Source organism: Chrysemys picta, chromosome 7, assembly GCF_011386835.1.
Source record: "Chrysemys picta bellii isolate R12L10 chromosome 7, ASM1138683v2, whole genome shotgun sequence".
NCBI lineage: Eukaryota > Metazoa > Chordata > Testudines > Emydidae > Chrysemys > Chrysemys picta.
The window spans coordinates 60034178-60047392 of NC_088797.1; the positions used below are offsets into that span (position 1 = coordinate 60034178).

General features: G+C 47.7%; 1 long non-coding RNA gene across 1 annotated transcript; it reads left to right on the forward strand.

Moving 5' to 3' along the window:
- Positions 1-219: 219 nt before the first annotated feature.
- On the forward strand, positions 220-12888 carry LOC135972883 (uncharacterized). The gene is made up of 4 exons (XR_010589473.1): positions 220-592; positions 2623-2761; positions 10833-10919; positions 12103-12888. It is a non-coding gene; the product is annotated as an uncharacterized LOC135972883 (long non-coding RNA).
- The last annotated feature ends 327 nt before the right edge of the window (positions 12889-13215 follow it).

The window sequence follows — 13215 nt, forward strand, 5'->3', positions numbered from 1 at the left end:
AGCTAGCTGCGGGCAGGGGAATAGGGTGTGTCTGGCAGCAGCACTGAATGCTTGGGTGATGGTGCCCTCACTGTGAGACGAGCAGTTGTTCTGCCAGAGGTCGTGGAGGAGAGAGAGGAAATGGTTTGCCACCCCCCATTTCCCTTGAAGGCTGACATACTTGCTGCTGAGAACTTTGGGTGGACTGAAACCCCCCTGGCAGCAACTCCACCTCAGTAGGACTGATGCTATGTGCAATAATTAAGAATGTAGGAAGAGGTAAGAAGCAGAAGTCGGGCAGAGGCGGAGGCAGGAAGAGCCTGTTCTGCTTCTACATACAGGAGAGGAGGACTCATTTCCTGGTGTGATGAGCAATCACCACAGGGCACAGAGCGGGGACTGCTGTGCAGTTATTAATTGTCCAAATCTTAGTAGCACCTATACATGTGAGGTCAGTCTGCATTAATAGGTAACTGAGCTGCTTCCATGTAGTCTGTTTGCTCAAGGTTTGGCTTTGTAGCACATTTGCCTCTGCACTATAAAAAAATTCAGCCAAAAGCTGCATCCTACAGGCTGGATACATATGCTGGAGGTGACACACTTTGTAGAAATGGTAAGTCAATACACATTTTTCCACTGGTAAAAATGGGAGGTAAACATTGCTCTTTTAAAAATATAGATTTAGATTTTCTTAGTGAAAGCTTACCTGGTGCTACAGAACTACTTGTGCAACTTGTATATTTCTTACCAAATACTGAGAGGAGTCTAAGGAGAATAAGAGTCTATGCATGTTAAATTAATTATACCATGACTATGAATTTAAAAGAAGGTTGCTAGGTTCTCTCCCGCACTGTGCATGTATACAATTTACACATGCGTCTGACGAAGTGGGCATTCACCCACGAAAGCTTAAGCTCCAATACATCTGTTAGTCTTAAAGGTGCCACAGGACCGTCTGTTGCTTTTTACAGATCCAGACTAACACGACTACCCCTCTGATACTATACAATGTAGTGGGTGTTTTTCCAAGTGATCTTTTACTGCTGGGAGAAGCCAGCGCTATAAAAGTGTCTCTGATTCTAGATAAATTTAGAATCACTTTCTACGGATTGATGCAAAGGGTTCTAATGGGTCAGTTCATCCACCCCAATGCTCTGATTTCGTGACCCCCAGATCAACAGTATTCAAGAACGGGTGGCTCTCTCATTCCAGCAACATTAGCCAATCGAAACACATTTTGGTGAGTTCAAGGATACACATTTCTTCTGGTTTCTAGAATCTTTTAGCTCATTGTCATGCCAACCCATAACTTTACCCAGACCCTTAAAGATCCCTTAGCACAGTTCTTTAACCTAAATAATTCAGGTTGTCCTGGTCTATTTGCCTTCAACTTTTGACAACTTTTATGAATAATTTGATGTAACAGGCTGAGTTGGATTTTTGTTACCTTGGACAACCTAAAGCTCAGGCCTCTCCACAACAAATCTAAGCATTTCAAACCTGATGGGCAGACCAGCTACCAACAGCTGTGCTGGTGAAGATGGTAATGGAATAAGGGAGCAAGAGCAAGCCTTGGTTTAGCTGGATACTGGCTGGTTCAAAAATACTTTGAAAAGCTATGAACAAATAAAAAGAGAAGCCTTAGAATGGAAGGACCATATCAACTTTAGCTACAGCATCGCTATCTCCAATGCTATGTCAGCAGAGTTCTGTCTAACCTAGGAAGTTATTAAAAGTTCCCGTGAATGGTCAGCTATTCTGTAACCTAGTATTAAAGCATGCCGAGCTAGGCTCTGCAGACTCTGGGAGCCACACATTCCTAGTGTCACCATGTAATATTTCTTGTTCAGGAAATTAGCACTAGCAATAAGGCGAGAAACTCTAACTGTAGCTTAGAGAGGTCTTTTCAAATATAATTCACAGATTGTTCATGCAGAGATAGCTCTTACCTTTTGACATTTCAGATTACTATGCTAAGAAAAAGATGTGTCACTATTTTAAGTGATTTTTTTTTATAAATAGGTTATTAAATAAAAGCAGAATCCAAGTTGCTGTATTTACAGGAACAGCAGAGGAAACTCAGACAAGGAAGAAACGATAATTTATTGCAATTCCAAATCACTTTTACATGAAATTGTTTTCTGTCAGGTGCCTGATTTTGCTCTGAATTTATAATTATCTCCACCCTGTTTTCATTTTGAGTGCCTCTCCTTTTGCTCTGTAATGATTTCTTACGTTGCCATTTAATTCATGGCGAAGAGTAGCAGTCAGAACTTCTCACAAAGCGATCACTCTATATCTGACCAATCAGTCCTCATCCTCAAAGGATACCTGCACAACAAAAGATGAACCTGGGCGCTTCAATTCATAACTTTGCTAGACACTAAAAATCACGGGCTTAATAAAGACACTGGATTTATGGTTTAATACAACAACTTGTAATCTACCAACCCCCCTTTTTATCCTATGACTACAGGTGTAATAACAGGCCGCTTTACCTTGAATGGTTCCTTAGAATATGTGCCAACTACTTGCGCTAAACTATCTGTTCAAACTTATATTTAGCTGGGACACTTTGAGTACCTTTGCAAGACCCGAGGAAGAGCTCCGTATAGCTCAAAAGCTTGTCTCTCTCACCAACAGAAGCTGGTCTAATAAAAGATATTATCTCGCCCACCTTGTCTCGCTAGTCACATTAGAACCTTCTAATGCCTACTGATGTGTCAAATTGCTGTGTTCCTCTTTACGTCCATCTCGGTGACATTCTGAAAGCCAGCACCAGGTGAGTGTTACTCAAAAGATGGATTAAGCACCTGATTCTAGAATAATAAATCAGTCTGCGAACTCTCCACCCTGCTGCACTGTATGTATGACTTGTACTTGCATTCGGGTTGGAATGAACTTGGTGTGGCAGGTCAAAGAAACAATAGCATATGGCCCTTTACTCACTGCTAGCCTAGGCACCTGAGGTGATTATGCATGTGTAAATGTTGCCTTTTAACTCCAGAACTAAGGACACTTTTTTGGTCTTGTTTACACTAGAGAAACCTGTCATGCTAAGTGCTTGATCCTCTAGCATACTTTAATATCCAATCTGTTGACACTCTAGATTGTTTCCAGTGGTGCACAGCATTCAACATGATTACTGTGGAAAAGGCAGCTGACTCCATGACTGGGTATTTGGCATGCTGGGGAACAGATTTCCCGTTTGAATTTATTCACGAGTAACAAGATTCTTCTTGATTATTTTTATGCAAGTCAACTATTTTAGCTATTAACCCGTTTGTTACCATGATGAGTCCTCTCCATGTTTCATAGAAGTATTTCTTGAGTTTCCTCCTGGCCTTTGTCCTCTCCACGACATTATGCGATGCACAATGCTATGCAGAAATGATTGATCCAAAGGCAAAGGGTAAGAAAATCCTGTGGGTGATTTTTGAGAAGTAGAACCAAATGGTGGGGCTTATAAGGCACTAAACTCTGGCTCTGAACAGATCTTTTCGCAATGATAAAAATATGAGTCCCACATGGTCATTGATGGATTTAGCTTCACAACACCTGTGTGAGGTAGGCTGGGGCTATTCTGTACAGTGGGGAACGGAGGCACTGAGAGGCTAAGGCCCAGATCCTTAAAGCATAACAGCTGCCACACTGGGTCAGACCATGGTCCATCTTGCCCAGTTTCCGACAGTGGCCCATACAAGAGTTTCTGTAAGGGTGTACAGAACAGGACAATTCTGGAGTGTTCCACCCCGGCTTCCACTCCTGGCTTCTGGCAGTCAGAGGTTTAGGGCATTTAACTCAACATTGCTTATGTGCTTATAGGCTGCATTGATAGGGATGGAGCCGTTCATAAATTTAATATGAGATGGAAGACTAAGGATTGCTTCCACTGTACCTGTAGCAAGCAAACAATAGCGTGCTGCAGACTGTGAGTACAAACTAAATACACAGAATTTTTTTCTGCAGGATTCAAAACCACAATGTTAGATTTCTTCGGAAAACCCCAAATAATACCCTGAAAATACAGCTGTCTCAAAAGACGTTTTCACTGCTATCCCGGTAGATGATCTACAGATCTTTAAACCTAAACTAAACACTAAAAGATTTGGGGGTCATGACATAATCAGCTGAACATGAGCTCCCAGTGCAATGCTGTGGGCAAAAGAGTTAATGTGATCCCGGGATGCATCAAAAGGGGAATCTCGAGTAAGAGGAGAGAGGTTATTTTACCTCTTTATTTGGCACTGGTGCAACTGCAGCTGGAATTTTGTGTCCAGTTCTCCTGCCTTCTATGCCATCACTGTCACTAAGAGCCCAGGGCCCACATGATGGGAACACACTTACAGTAAAGAACTCTACAACTGGGATTCTCAAACTGGGGGTCGGGACCCCTCAGAGGGTCACAAGGTTATTACATGGGGGTCATGAGCTGTCAGCCTCCACCCCAAACCCTGCTTTGCCTCCAGCATTTATAATGGTGTTAAATATATTAAAAGGTGTTTTTAATGTATAAGGGGGGTTGCACTCAGAGGCTTGCTGTGTTGCTGTGTGAAAGGGGTCACCAGTATAAAAGTTTGAGAACCACTGTTTTACAAGAACCTTTACTTTCTTTCCAGCAGGGACTGTTGTAATAATGGAGATGGAATATATGGGCCCAAAGAGTCAAAGCTATTAACATAACCCAGTCCTTGTCCAACATTAATCCATTTTCAACAAGGTTCAGGGTGTGAGATACAGGGAGCTCAGCCTGCTTAGTGCCATGGCAAACACACGAGGACATTCATGCTGAAGGTTAGAAATGTTTTGACAAACACATAAAAGGAAAAGCATCAAAATGAGGTAAACACACTAAAACTGGAATTGAATCAAAACCTATCAACAGTCTCTTATCTTTTTGGAGACACTGAATACTGGTAAAATCTCTTATTGAATCAAACAGTCCTTCTTGGTAGGGAAGAAAGGGGTTAGCGCTGTTGATCTGGGAATTGGAGTCACTTTTCTGTTTAGACAAAACAGACAGGCACTGAAGGGAGAGAAGAGATAGGATAGTAAAGATGGGGAAATATGGTTTTGTTGATGTTCTCAGGGATACAGGGCATCTGGTTAGTTATGGACTGATGCTTTGGGCTAGCAGGAGACCACAACATCTGTGGCTCTGGACCCCAGGTCACCTCCCTGGTCAGGGACATCATCTGGTTGATCTGGTCAGATCCTTCTCCATCACTGGTCCTTCTGAGCCCAAGCTGGGTGGACAGTCTCATCTCGCTGTGCTGGTGCTGTGCAGTACAGTTGATTTCAGAATCAGGTGAAAAGCCAGGAGAGAGAATATGAGGAAGATTGTGGGGGACAGAAAGGAGCACATGAGGGAGAGGAAGACAGAGCAGGATTTCACATGTATCAGGCTGGGTCCTTGCTGGTGCAGTGATTATAGTCAAGCATCCCCACTGGAGTATCATGGTCTAGTGTCATGGCAACAATCCTTCTGCCACAACTGTACTATTTCCGCCTCCAAAATCTATTTCCGCCTCCAAAATCTCAACAAGGCAATGGGTGGAATGATCCAGCCGCTCATTGTCTGCCATAAGAACGGCCACACTGGGTCAGACTAATGGTCCATCTAGCCCAGTATCCTGTTTTCCGACAGTGGCCAATGCCAGGTGCTTCAGAGGGAATGAACAGAACAGGCGATCATTGAGTGAACCATTCCCTGTCGCCCACTCCCAGCTTATGGCAAACAATTAGGTCTAATTTCCAGTCTTCTACTCCTCTTGTTTACCTATTTCTGAACAGGGGAACAAGGCGAACCTGAGGAATTATAGACCAGTTAGCCTAACTTTGATGCTAGAAAGATACTGGAACAAATTATTAAACAATTAATTTGTAGAGGACAATAAGGTTATTAAGAATAGCCAGTATGGATTTGTCAAGAATAAATCATGTCCTAATTTCCTCCTTTGACAGGGTTACCAGCCTAGTGGATAGGAAGAAAGCAGTAGATGTGGCATATCTTGATTTTATTAAGACTTTTGACACAGTCCCACCTGACATTCTCATAAGCAAACTAGGGAAATGCGATCTAAATGAAGTTACTAATGGTGGGTGCACAACTGGTTGAAAGATTATACTCAGAATAGTTATCAATGGTTTCCTGTCAAATGGGGAGGATGTATCTACTGGGGTCTTGCCGGGGTCAATCCTGGATCTGGCAACATTCAATATTTTAATTAATGACTTGAATAATGGAGTAGGGAGGATGTTTATAAAATTTGTGGATGACACCAAGCTGAGAGAGCTTGTAAACACTTTGGAGGACAGAATTAGAGTTCAAAACAATCTTGACAAATTGGAGAATTGGTCTGAATTGAGCAAGATGAAATTCAGTAGAGACAAGTGCAAAGTACTTCATTTAGGAAGGAAAATCAAATGCACAACTACAAATTGGGAAATAACTGGCTAAGCAGTAGTACTGCTGAAAAGGATCTGGGGCAGGGGTAGGCAACCTGTGGCATGCGAGCTGAAGGCGGCACGCAAGCTGATTTTCAGTGGCACTCACACTGCCTGGGTCCTGGCCACCAGTCCGGGGGGCTTTGCATTTTAATTTAATTTTAAATGAAGCTTCTTAAACAATTTAAAAACCTTATTTACTTTACATACAACAATAATTTAATTATATATTATAGACTTATAGAAAGAGACCTTCTAAAAATGTTAAAATGTATTACTGGCACGCGAAACCTTAAATTAGAGTGAATAAATGACGACTCGGCCCACCACTTCTGAAAGGTTGCCGACCCCTGATCTGGGGGTTATAGTGGATCACAAATTGAATATAGTCAACAGAGTGATACAATTGCAAAAAGGCTAATGTCTTTCTGCGGTATAGTAACAGAAGTGTTGTATGTAAGACATGGGAAATAATTGTCTCTCTCTACTCAGCACTGGTCAGGCTGGTCAGGTCTCAGTTGGAGTAATGTGTCCATTCTGGGCCCCACACTTTAGGAAAGATGTGGGAAGATTGCAGAGAGTCCAGAGGAGAGCAACAAAAATGATAAAAGGTTTAGAAAACCTGACCAATGAGGAAAGGTTAAAAAAAATTGGTCATGTTTAGTCTTGAGAAACAAAGACTGAGGGGTGACTTAACAGTCTTCAAACTTGTTAAAGTTGGTTATAGAGAGGACTGATCAGTTGTTCTCAATGTCCACAGAATGTAGGACAAGTTGTAATAGGCTTAATCTGCTTCAAGAGAGATTTAGGTTAGCTATTAGGAAAATGTTCTAACTAGAAGGGTTGTTAAGCACTAAAACAGGTGTTCAAGGAAGATTGCAAAATCTTTGGAGGTTTTTGGAAACAGGCTGGACAAAAACCTGTCAGGGATGGTCTAGGTTTACTTGGCCCTGGCTCAGTGCAAGGGACTTGACTTGATCACTTCTCAGGGTCTGTTCCAGCCCTCCATTTCTATCATTCTATAAGCAGTTAATCTTTTAAGATTGCAGGCTTTATGTACCTGTCCTTCAAAGCATAGGCACCTACCACTGCTGGCGCCGGTGGGTGCTTGACCCCTCTCTGCCCCTGGCCCGGCCCTGACTCCACCCCTGCCCTGCCCCCTCCGGTCCCTGCCTCGCCCCATTCCAACCCCTTCCCCAAAGTCCCCGCTCCAACTCTGCCCCCTCCCTGCCCCTATTCCAAGCCCTTCCCCAAATAACTGCCCCGGCCCCACCTCTTCCCCTGAGCGCGCCGCATTCCCGCTTCTCCCTCCTAGAGCTTATTACCCCGCAAAACAGCTGTTTTGTGGTGGCAAGCACTGGGAGGTAGGCGGAGAAGGAGGGACGCGGTGCGCTCAGGGAAGGAGGAGGAGGCGAGATGGGGCGGGGAGGGGAGCTTGGCTGCCAGTGGGTGCAGAGCATTCACTAATTTTTCCCTGTGGGTGCTCCATCCCCAGAGCACCCACGGAATCGGCTCCTCTGCCTCGAAGTTTTCCTTCTATTGTTCTTCTCAAAGCAAAGAGAGTTTGTATTGAACAATGACATTCTTGCACTACAAACAGTCCCAGAAACACGCACAGAAACCAGAGCCCACCAGTAGTTGTAGCCTGCAGCTCTCTGTTCAGATCAGTAGCTGCTTGGCTCCCATTCCAACCCGGGGAGTGACCTTTCATCTATTCAGCCACCTTCCACAACCCCAGCTGCTTCACAGGCTCACTGTTAGAGGCTGCGGAGTATATGCACAGTATTGTATCACAGTGGATCTTAAGTAAACAGCAGGAGACAGCATGCCCCTCGCCTTACATCGGCATTGCACAGGAGTTTTAAAACCCTTCAGAGGGCTGCATAAAGAAGGGGCAATATCTGCTCTCAGCTGCCAAAGGTTGGCCAGTGGGTTCATGTACTGAACACAGTGTATCATACATTTGAAGCCCCTTGATGGAAGGTCCTGTAAAAGTTAAAGGACTGGCATCCAGAATGGGATGTTTTGTTTTGTTTTTCCTACAAATGTGTGGGAATTCGTTCCGTATACATGGGAGGGGCAATAGTTCTGGCTGGAGCTGCATAGAGTGTGTGCAGATTCTGTGCAAGCTTCCCACCCTACTGCTCTGGTATTGCTTCTTCCCCCCACTACCCCCTTGCCCTGCCCCCCACAGGCACTCACCAGTTGTCCAGAAATGGGACCCAACACACACAGAAGGTAACAGTGACAGTTACTAGGACCCAGGAGTCAGTGCATGGAGCTGCCTGCCAGTCTTAGCCCAGGAGAGGGACAGAGGGAGCCTCTTCCCTCCCTGACAGCTAAACAGAGCTCTGGAGAAATCGTGGGGGGGGGGAGGGGGCGGGGGGGGGAATGACAGTGCCTGCTCAAACTACACCCACGGCTGGCATGAGTTCCCATGGTAACTGGATATTTAGAGTCCGGGCACCAGTGTTAACCGAATACCTGGCAGTGTGTTCCTGCAGTGCGGGGAGACGCAGATGGGAGGGAGCGGAAGCAGCTGGTTGCCAGCTGAGCTCCTACCAGGTTACAGGGGGCTGCTTTGCCTTTCCTGCTGGCAGGAGCGCTCCAGCAGGGCTGTGTGAGCAAGCTCGTTCCCCACCTCACCCTGCCCTGGCTATGCCCCCTGCCTCACCAGTTGGGCCTAAAAAGTATTAGGGCCTAAGGCTATAGCCTAGGGTTACCATATCTAACAATAAAAAAAGAGGACCCTCCACGGGCCCTGGCCCCGCCCATTTCCCCACCCCTAGCCCCGCCTCAACTCCGCCCCTTCCCTGCCCTAACTCCGCCCCTCCTCCCTCCCACTCTCAGCCATGCGGAAAGGGCTGCCCGAGCGCTACCAGCTTCACGGTTTGCCGGGCAGCCCCCATACCCTGCGCCCCCGGCCGGCGCTTCCCCAGCACAGCTGGATCCCGGGAGGGGAAGCGCCCAGCCGGGGGCGCAGGGTCTGGAGGCTGCCCGGCAAACCGTGAAGCCAGTAGCACTCGGGCTTTGGGCAGCCCCCTTGCCTCCGGACCCTGCGCCCCCAGCCAGGCACTTCCCCTCCCGGGCTCCGGCGGCGCAGGGTCCGGAGGCATGGGGGCTGCCCGAAGCTGGTAGCGCTCGGCTCTTAAACAGAGCCGAAGAGTCGGGGAGGAGCAGAGCCGCCGCGGCTGGAGGCTCTGCTCCTCCCCTGACTCTGCGGCTCTGTTTAAGAGCCGAGCTGCCCCAGCGCTACCGGCTTCGGGCAGCCCCCATGCCTCCGGACCCTGCGCCGCCGGAGCCCGGGAGGGGAAGTGCCCGGCCGGTGGCTGGGGTCCGGAGGCAAGGGGGCTGCCTGAAGCCCATAGCGCTCGGGCAGCTCGGCTCTTAAACAGAGCCGAAGAGTCAGGGGAGGAGCAGAGCCACCATTTTCCCGGACATGTTCGGCTTTTTGGCAGTTCCCCCCGGATGGGGGTTTGAGCGCCGAAAAGCCGGACATGTCCGGGAAAAAGAGGACGTATGGTAACCCTACTATAGCCTTATTAGCCTTAATCTGGCCCTGGGCCTGTCTGGAGAGAGGGTAGAGGCGATGGCCGAAGGAATATCATTGGCTTTTCTTATCTCCTGCATGTAGAGTTTGATGAGACAAGCCCATGATGGACTCTCACAGAGATGCTGATGATTAGGATTCCTTTGAAGATGAGATTTATAGCTCCATGGCCTGGGGGGAGGGGGGTCCCTGAGAATTAAAAACCCCTTCTTTCAGATGCTGTGAGTAGAATAGCTCCATGGGTATGATGCTGAGCCAGAGGGTGGAGCTGTGGAGGCCCAGAGGGGTATTTAGAGGAGTCTGGACAGGATGTGCCTGACTCTGTTTTAGGCCACAGTTGTAGCACTGGACTTCACGGCTGCCTCCCACCTGCAGGACACAAAGCAGATGCTGGGCCAATCTGGGAGGCCGGGAGCCCTAAGCCTGTGCCCAGGCCACACTCACATCAGCAAAGTAATAAGGATGCTGAGCATTTCTGCAGCACATTAACCTGTCCAATGCTGGGCTTTGGAAGGATGAAATCAACATACAGATTTCACAGAGCAGGGGGTGTTGTTTAGGGTTCGCTGTGAATAGGGCTGTGATTTTGTAACAGAGATCATGCAAATTGTGAATTTAAAGTCTGTGAAACTGAATAGCACTGTGGCCTGACTTGTGGAATCACAGCACCACTCAGGTTTGGCCCATCTGCCCCCTTCCACCTCACCTTTCAGCACCCTCTGGCCACTGCAGTTAAATCGGGGTGAAAAAATGTCAACAGCAAGAGAGATGGTTCTCTTCGTACAAAGATGTTTTGTGAGAGGACAGATGTGGACTCAAGGATGACAACCTCATGATGTACAACATGGTGTTTCAGAATTGTGGATGACGAACTCTAAGTACTCAGTGGGAGATGACAAATGCAAGGCTGGCTGAGACAGTGGAAGAGGGAGCTGCACACAAGGTGAAATAAAGGGGTGTGATTTTTCCCTTCTCTTGATCCTCTGATTATGATGTAAATGCAAATCCAACCTGGTAGGGCTGGAATGAGGAGCCAGGAGTTAAGGTGAAGCCCACAGTTCATTTACATTCCCTGGTTTGTCCCTATTTGGCTGCCCCTGTCTCCCAGGTTACTCTCTGGAAAGTGTAGGGTTTGGTTGTTCCCCTGGGATCTTTGGGTGTGTATGTAACCCACACACAGGGGTGAAAGTAACTTAAAGGACTTATCGGTGCACTGGAGTCCTGAGCAGGAGGGGCGGGACCTCAATTGGAAGGGGTGGGGCATCAACCGGAAAGGTGGGACCTTTAAATCCCCAGGTCCTTTAAATCAGATTTAAAGGTCCTGGGGCTATGGCTGTGGGAGCGGCGGCTGGGAGCCCGGGGCCCTTTAAATCACCACTGGAGCCCCATGGTAGCAGTAGCTGCAGTGGTGGCCGGGAGCCCCGGGGCTCTGGCAGCGATTTAAAGGGCCTGGGGCTCCAGGCCACTGCCGCTACCCCGGGGCTCCGGTGGCGGGGCTCTGATGGCAATTTAAAGAGCCAGTGGCTCCACTGCGGTAGCCGCAGCCGGGAGCCCCTGGCCCTTTAAATCACCGCTGCTGCTACCTCGGGGTTCCAACAGCGGGGCTCTGGTGGCAATTTAAAGGGCCCAGGACTCCGGCCGCCGCTACCGCAGTGGAGCCACCGGCCCTTTAAATCACCGCCGCTACCCTGGGGCTCCGGCAGCGGGGATCTGATTTAAAGGGCCCGGGGCGCCGGCCACTGCCGGGAGCCCTGGACCCTTTAAATCGCTGGCCTGGGGAAGCTGTCCCCTGCCAGTACGGTCGGCTGCGTACCGGCTCTTGCTGGTACACCTTACCGGACCATATCGGCTTACTTTTACCTCTGCCCATACACCTCCTGGGTGTGGTGCTCCATCCCATCTAGTGACACCAAGACCACTTAGAGATTAATGAGTTTGCTACAGCCTTAGCTAAGGGCCATGTGGCTTTTAGTTCATGCAGTAGAGGCTCATGCATTTAGCTCCAGAGATCCTTGGTTCGATCCCTCCCACTGACGACCTGGGTCTGTCAGCGATACACACACACCTACTTGGGGGAGAGGTGTGTGATTTCTGCTTAGTGACGTTCATTTCCTCTTTCATTTCAGCTCGTGGTTACAGACTTGCTCCCCTGCCCACATTGCTGCAGCTCGGACCATTCCATGCAGCACGTCTCATTCACATAATCAAGTGATCTCCAACAACATCACCTGCCAGACACAGCTTCAGTGGTCAGTTGGTCACAAGCCCGATACCGCCTCCTCGCTTGCCCATGCTACCGAAAGTAGAATCAAAACATGTTTTAAGGCAGGATTTAACACCAGGAGACACAGCACTGCATCCACACCATGATGGTTTGGGGCATCAAGTGACATTACTATGGTCAGAAAGGATTCTCCCACGTGGGTGGGGAGCACTGTGCCATCAGCCAGGGAGTTCGGGGTTGTGGCAGGGTCTGGGTCCCTACACCCTGCCTGACTCTCTGCTCCTGGCCCCAAACTGTGGAGGGGTCTCTGGGCAGAGGGTGCTGGGCATAGGGGTTGGGGGGGGGTTAGGTGGAGGGCATTGTGGCTCTCAACCTGTGGCCCAGGTAACACTTTGTGGGCCGCATATGTGGCCCACAATGATAAATAGGTTAAGAACCACTACTTTAACTAAAGCTATTTCTACTCAAAAGTAGAGATATTATTTACTCACCAACAGAAGTAGCACTGTGCAAAGTCATTTATTAGCAAAGCCCAAGATAGGGCTAGGGAAGGAAATTCCATACCAAATCACTGCTTTTCACACTGTTGTCTGCTTTATACATAAGCCTTGTACAGCATTTATAGATCTTAAGTATGCATGTGGTCTGGGAAATCAGAATATATTGCAAATTAAATACTTCAGGTATCTGAGGCAGGTTTAATAAAGTGTTGGCAGTACATGGTCGAATGACTGGTTAAAAGTCATATCTATTTCCAACAAGTACTAGGCAAGGTTAGAATCAAAGAACCATCGGTTTAGACAGGACCGCAAAGGTCATCTAGTCTAACCCCTTGCCAAGATGCAGGATTTGTTGTGTCTAAACCATCCAAGACAGATGACTATTCAGCCTCCTTTTGAAAACTTCCAGTGAAGGAGATTCCATATCCTTGCACCATTATTTGAAGATATAGTTGGACAGATAACCTGGACACTACAAGCAGTATGCATCCCATGGCATTTAATACACTCCTGTC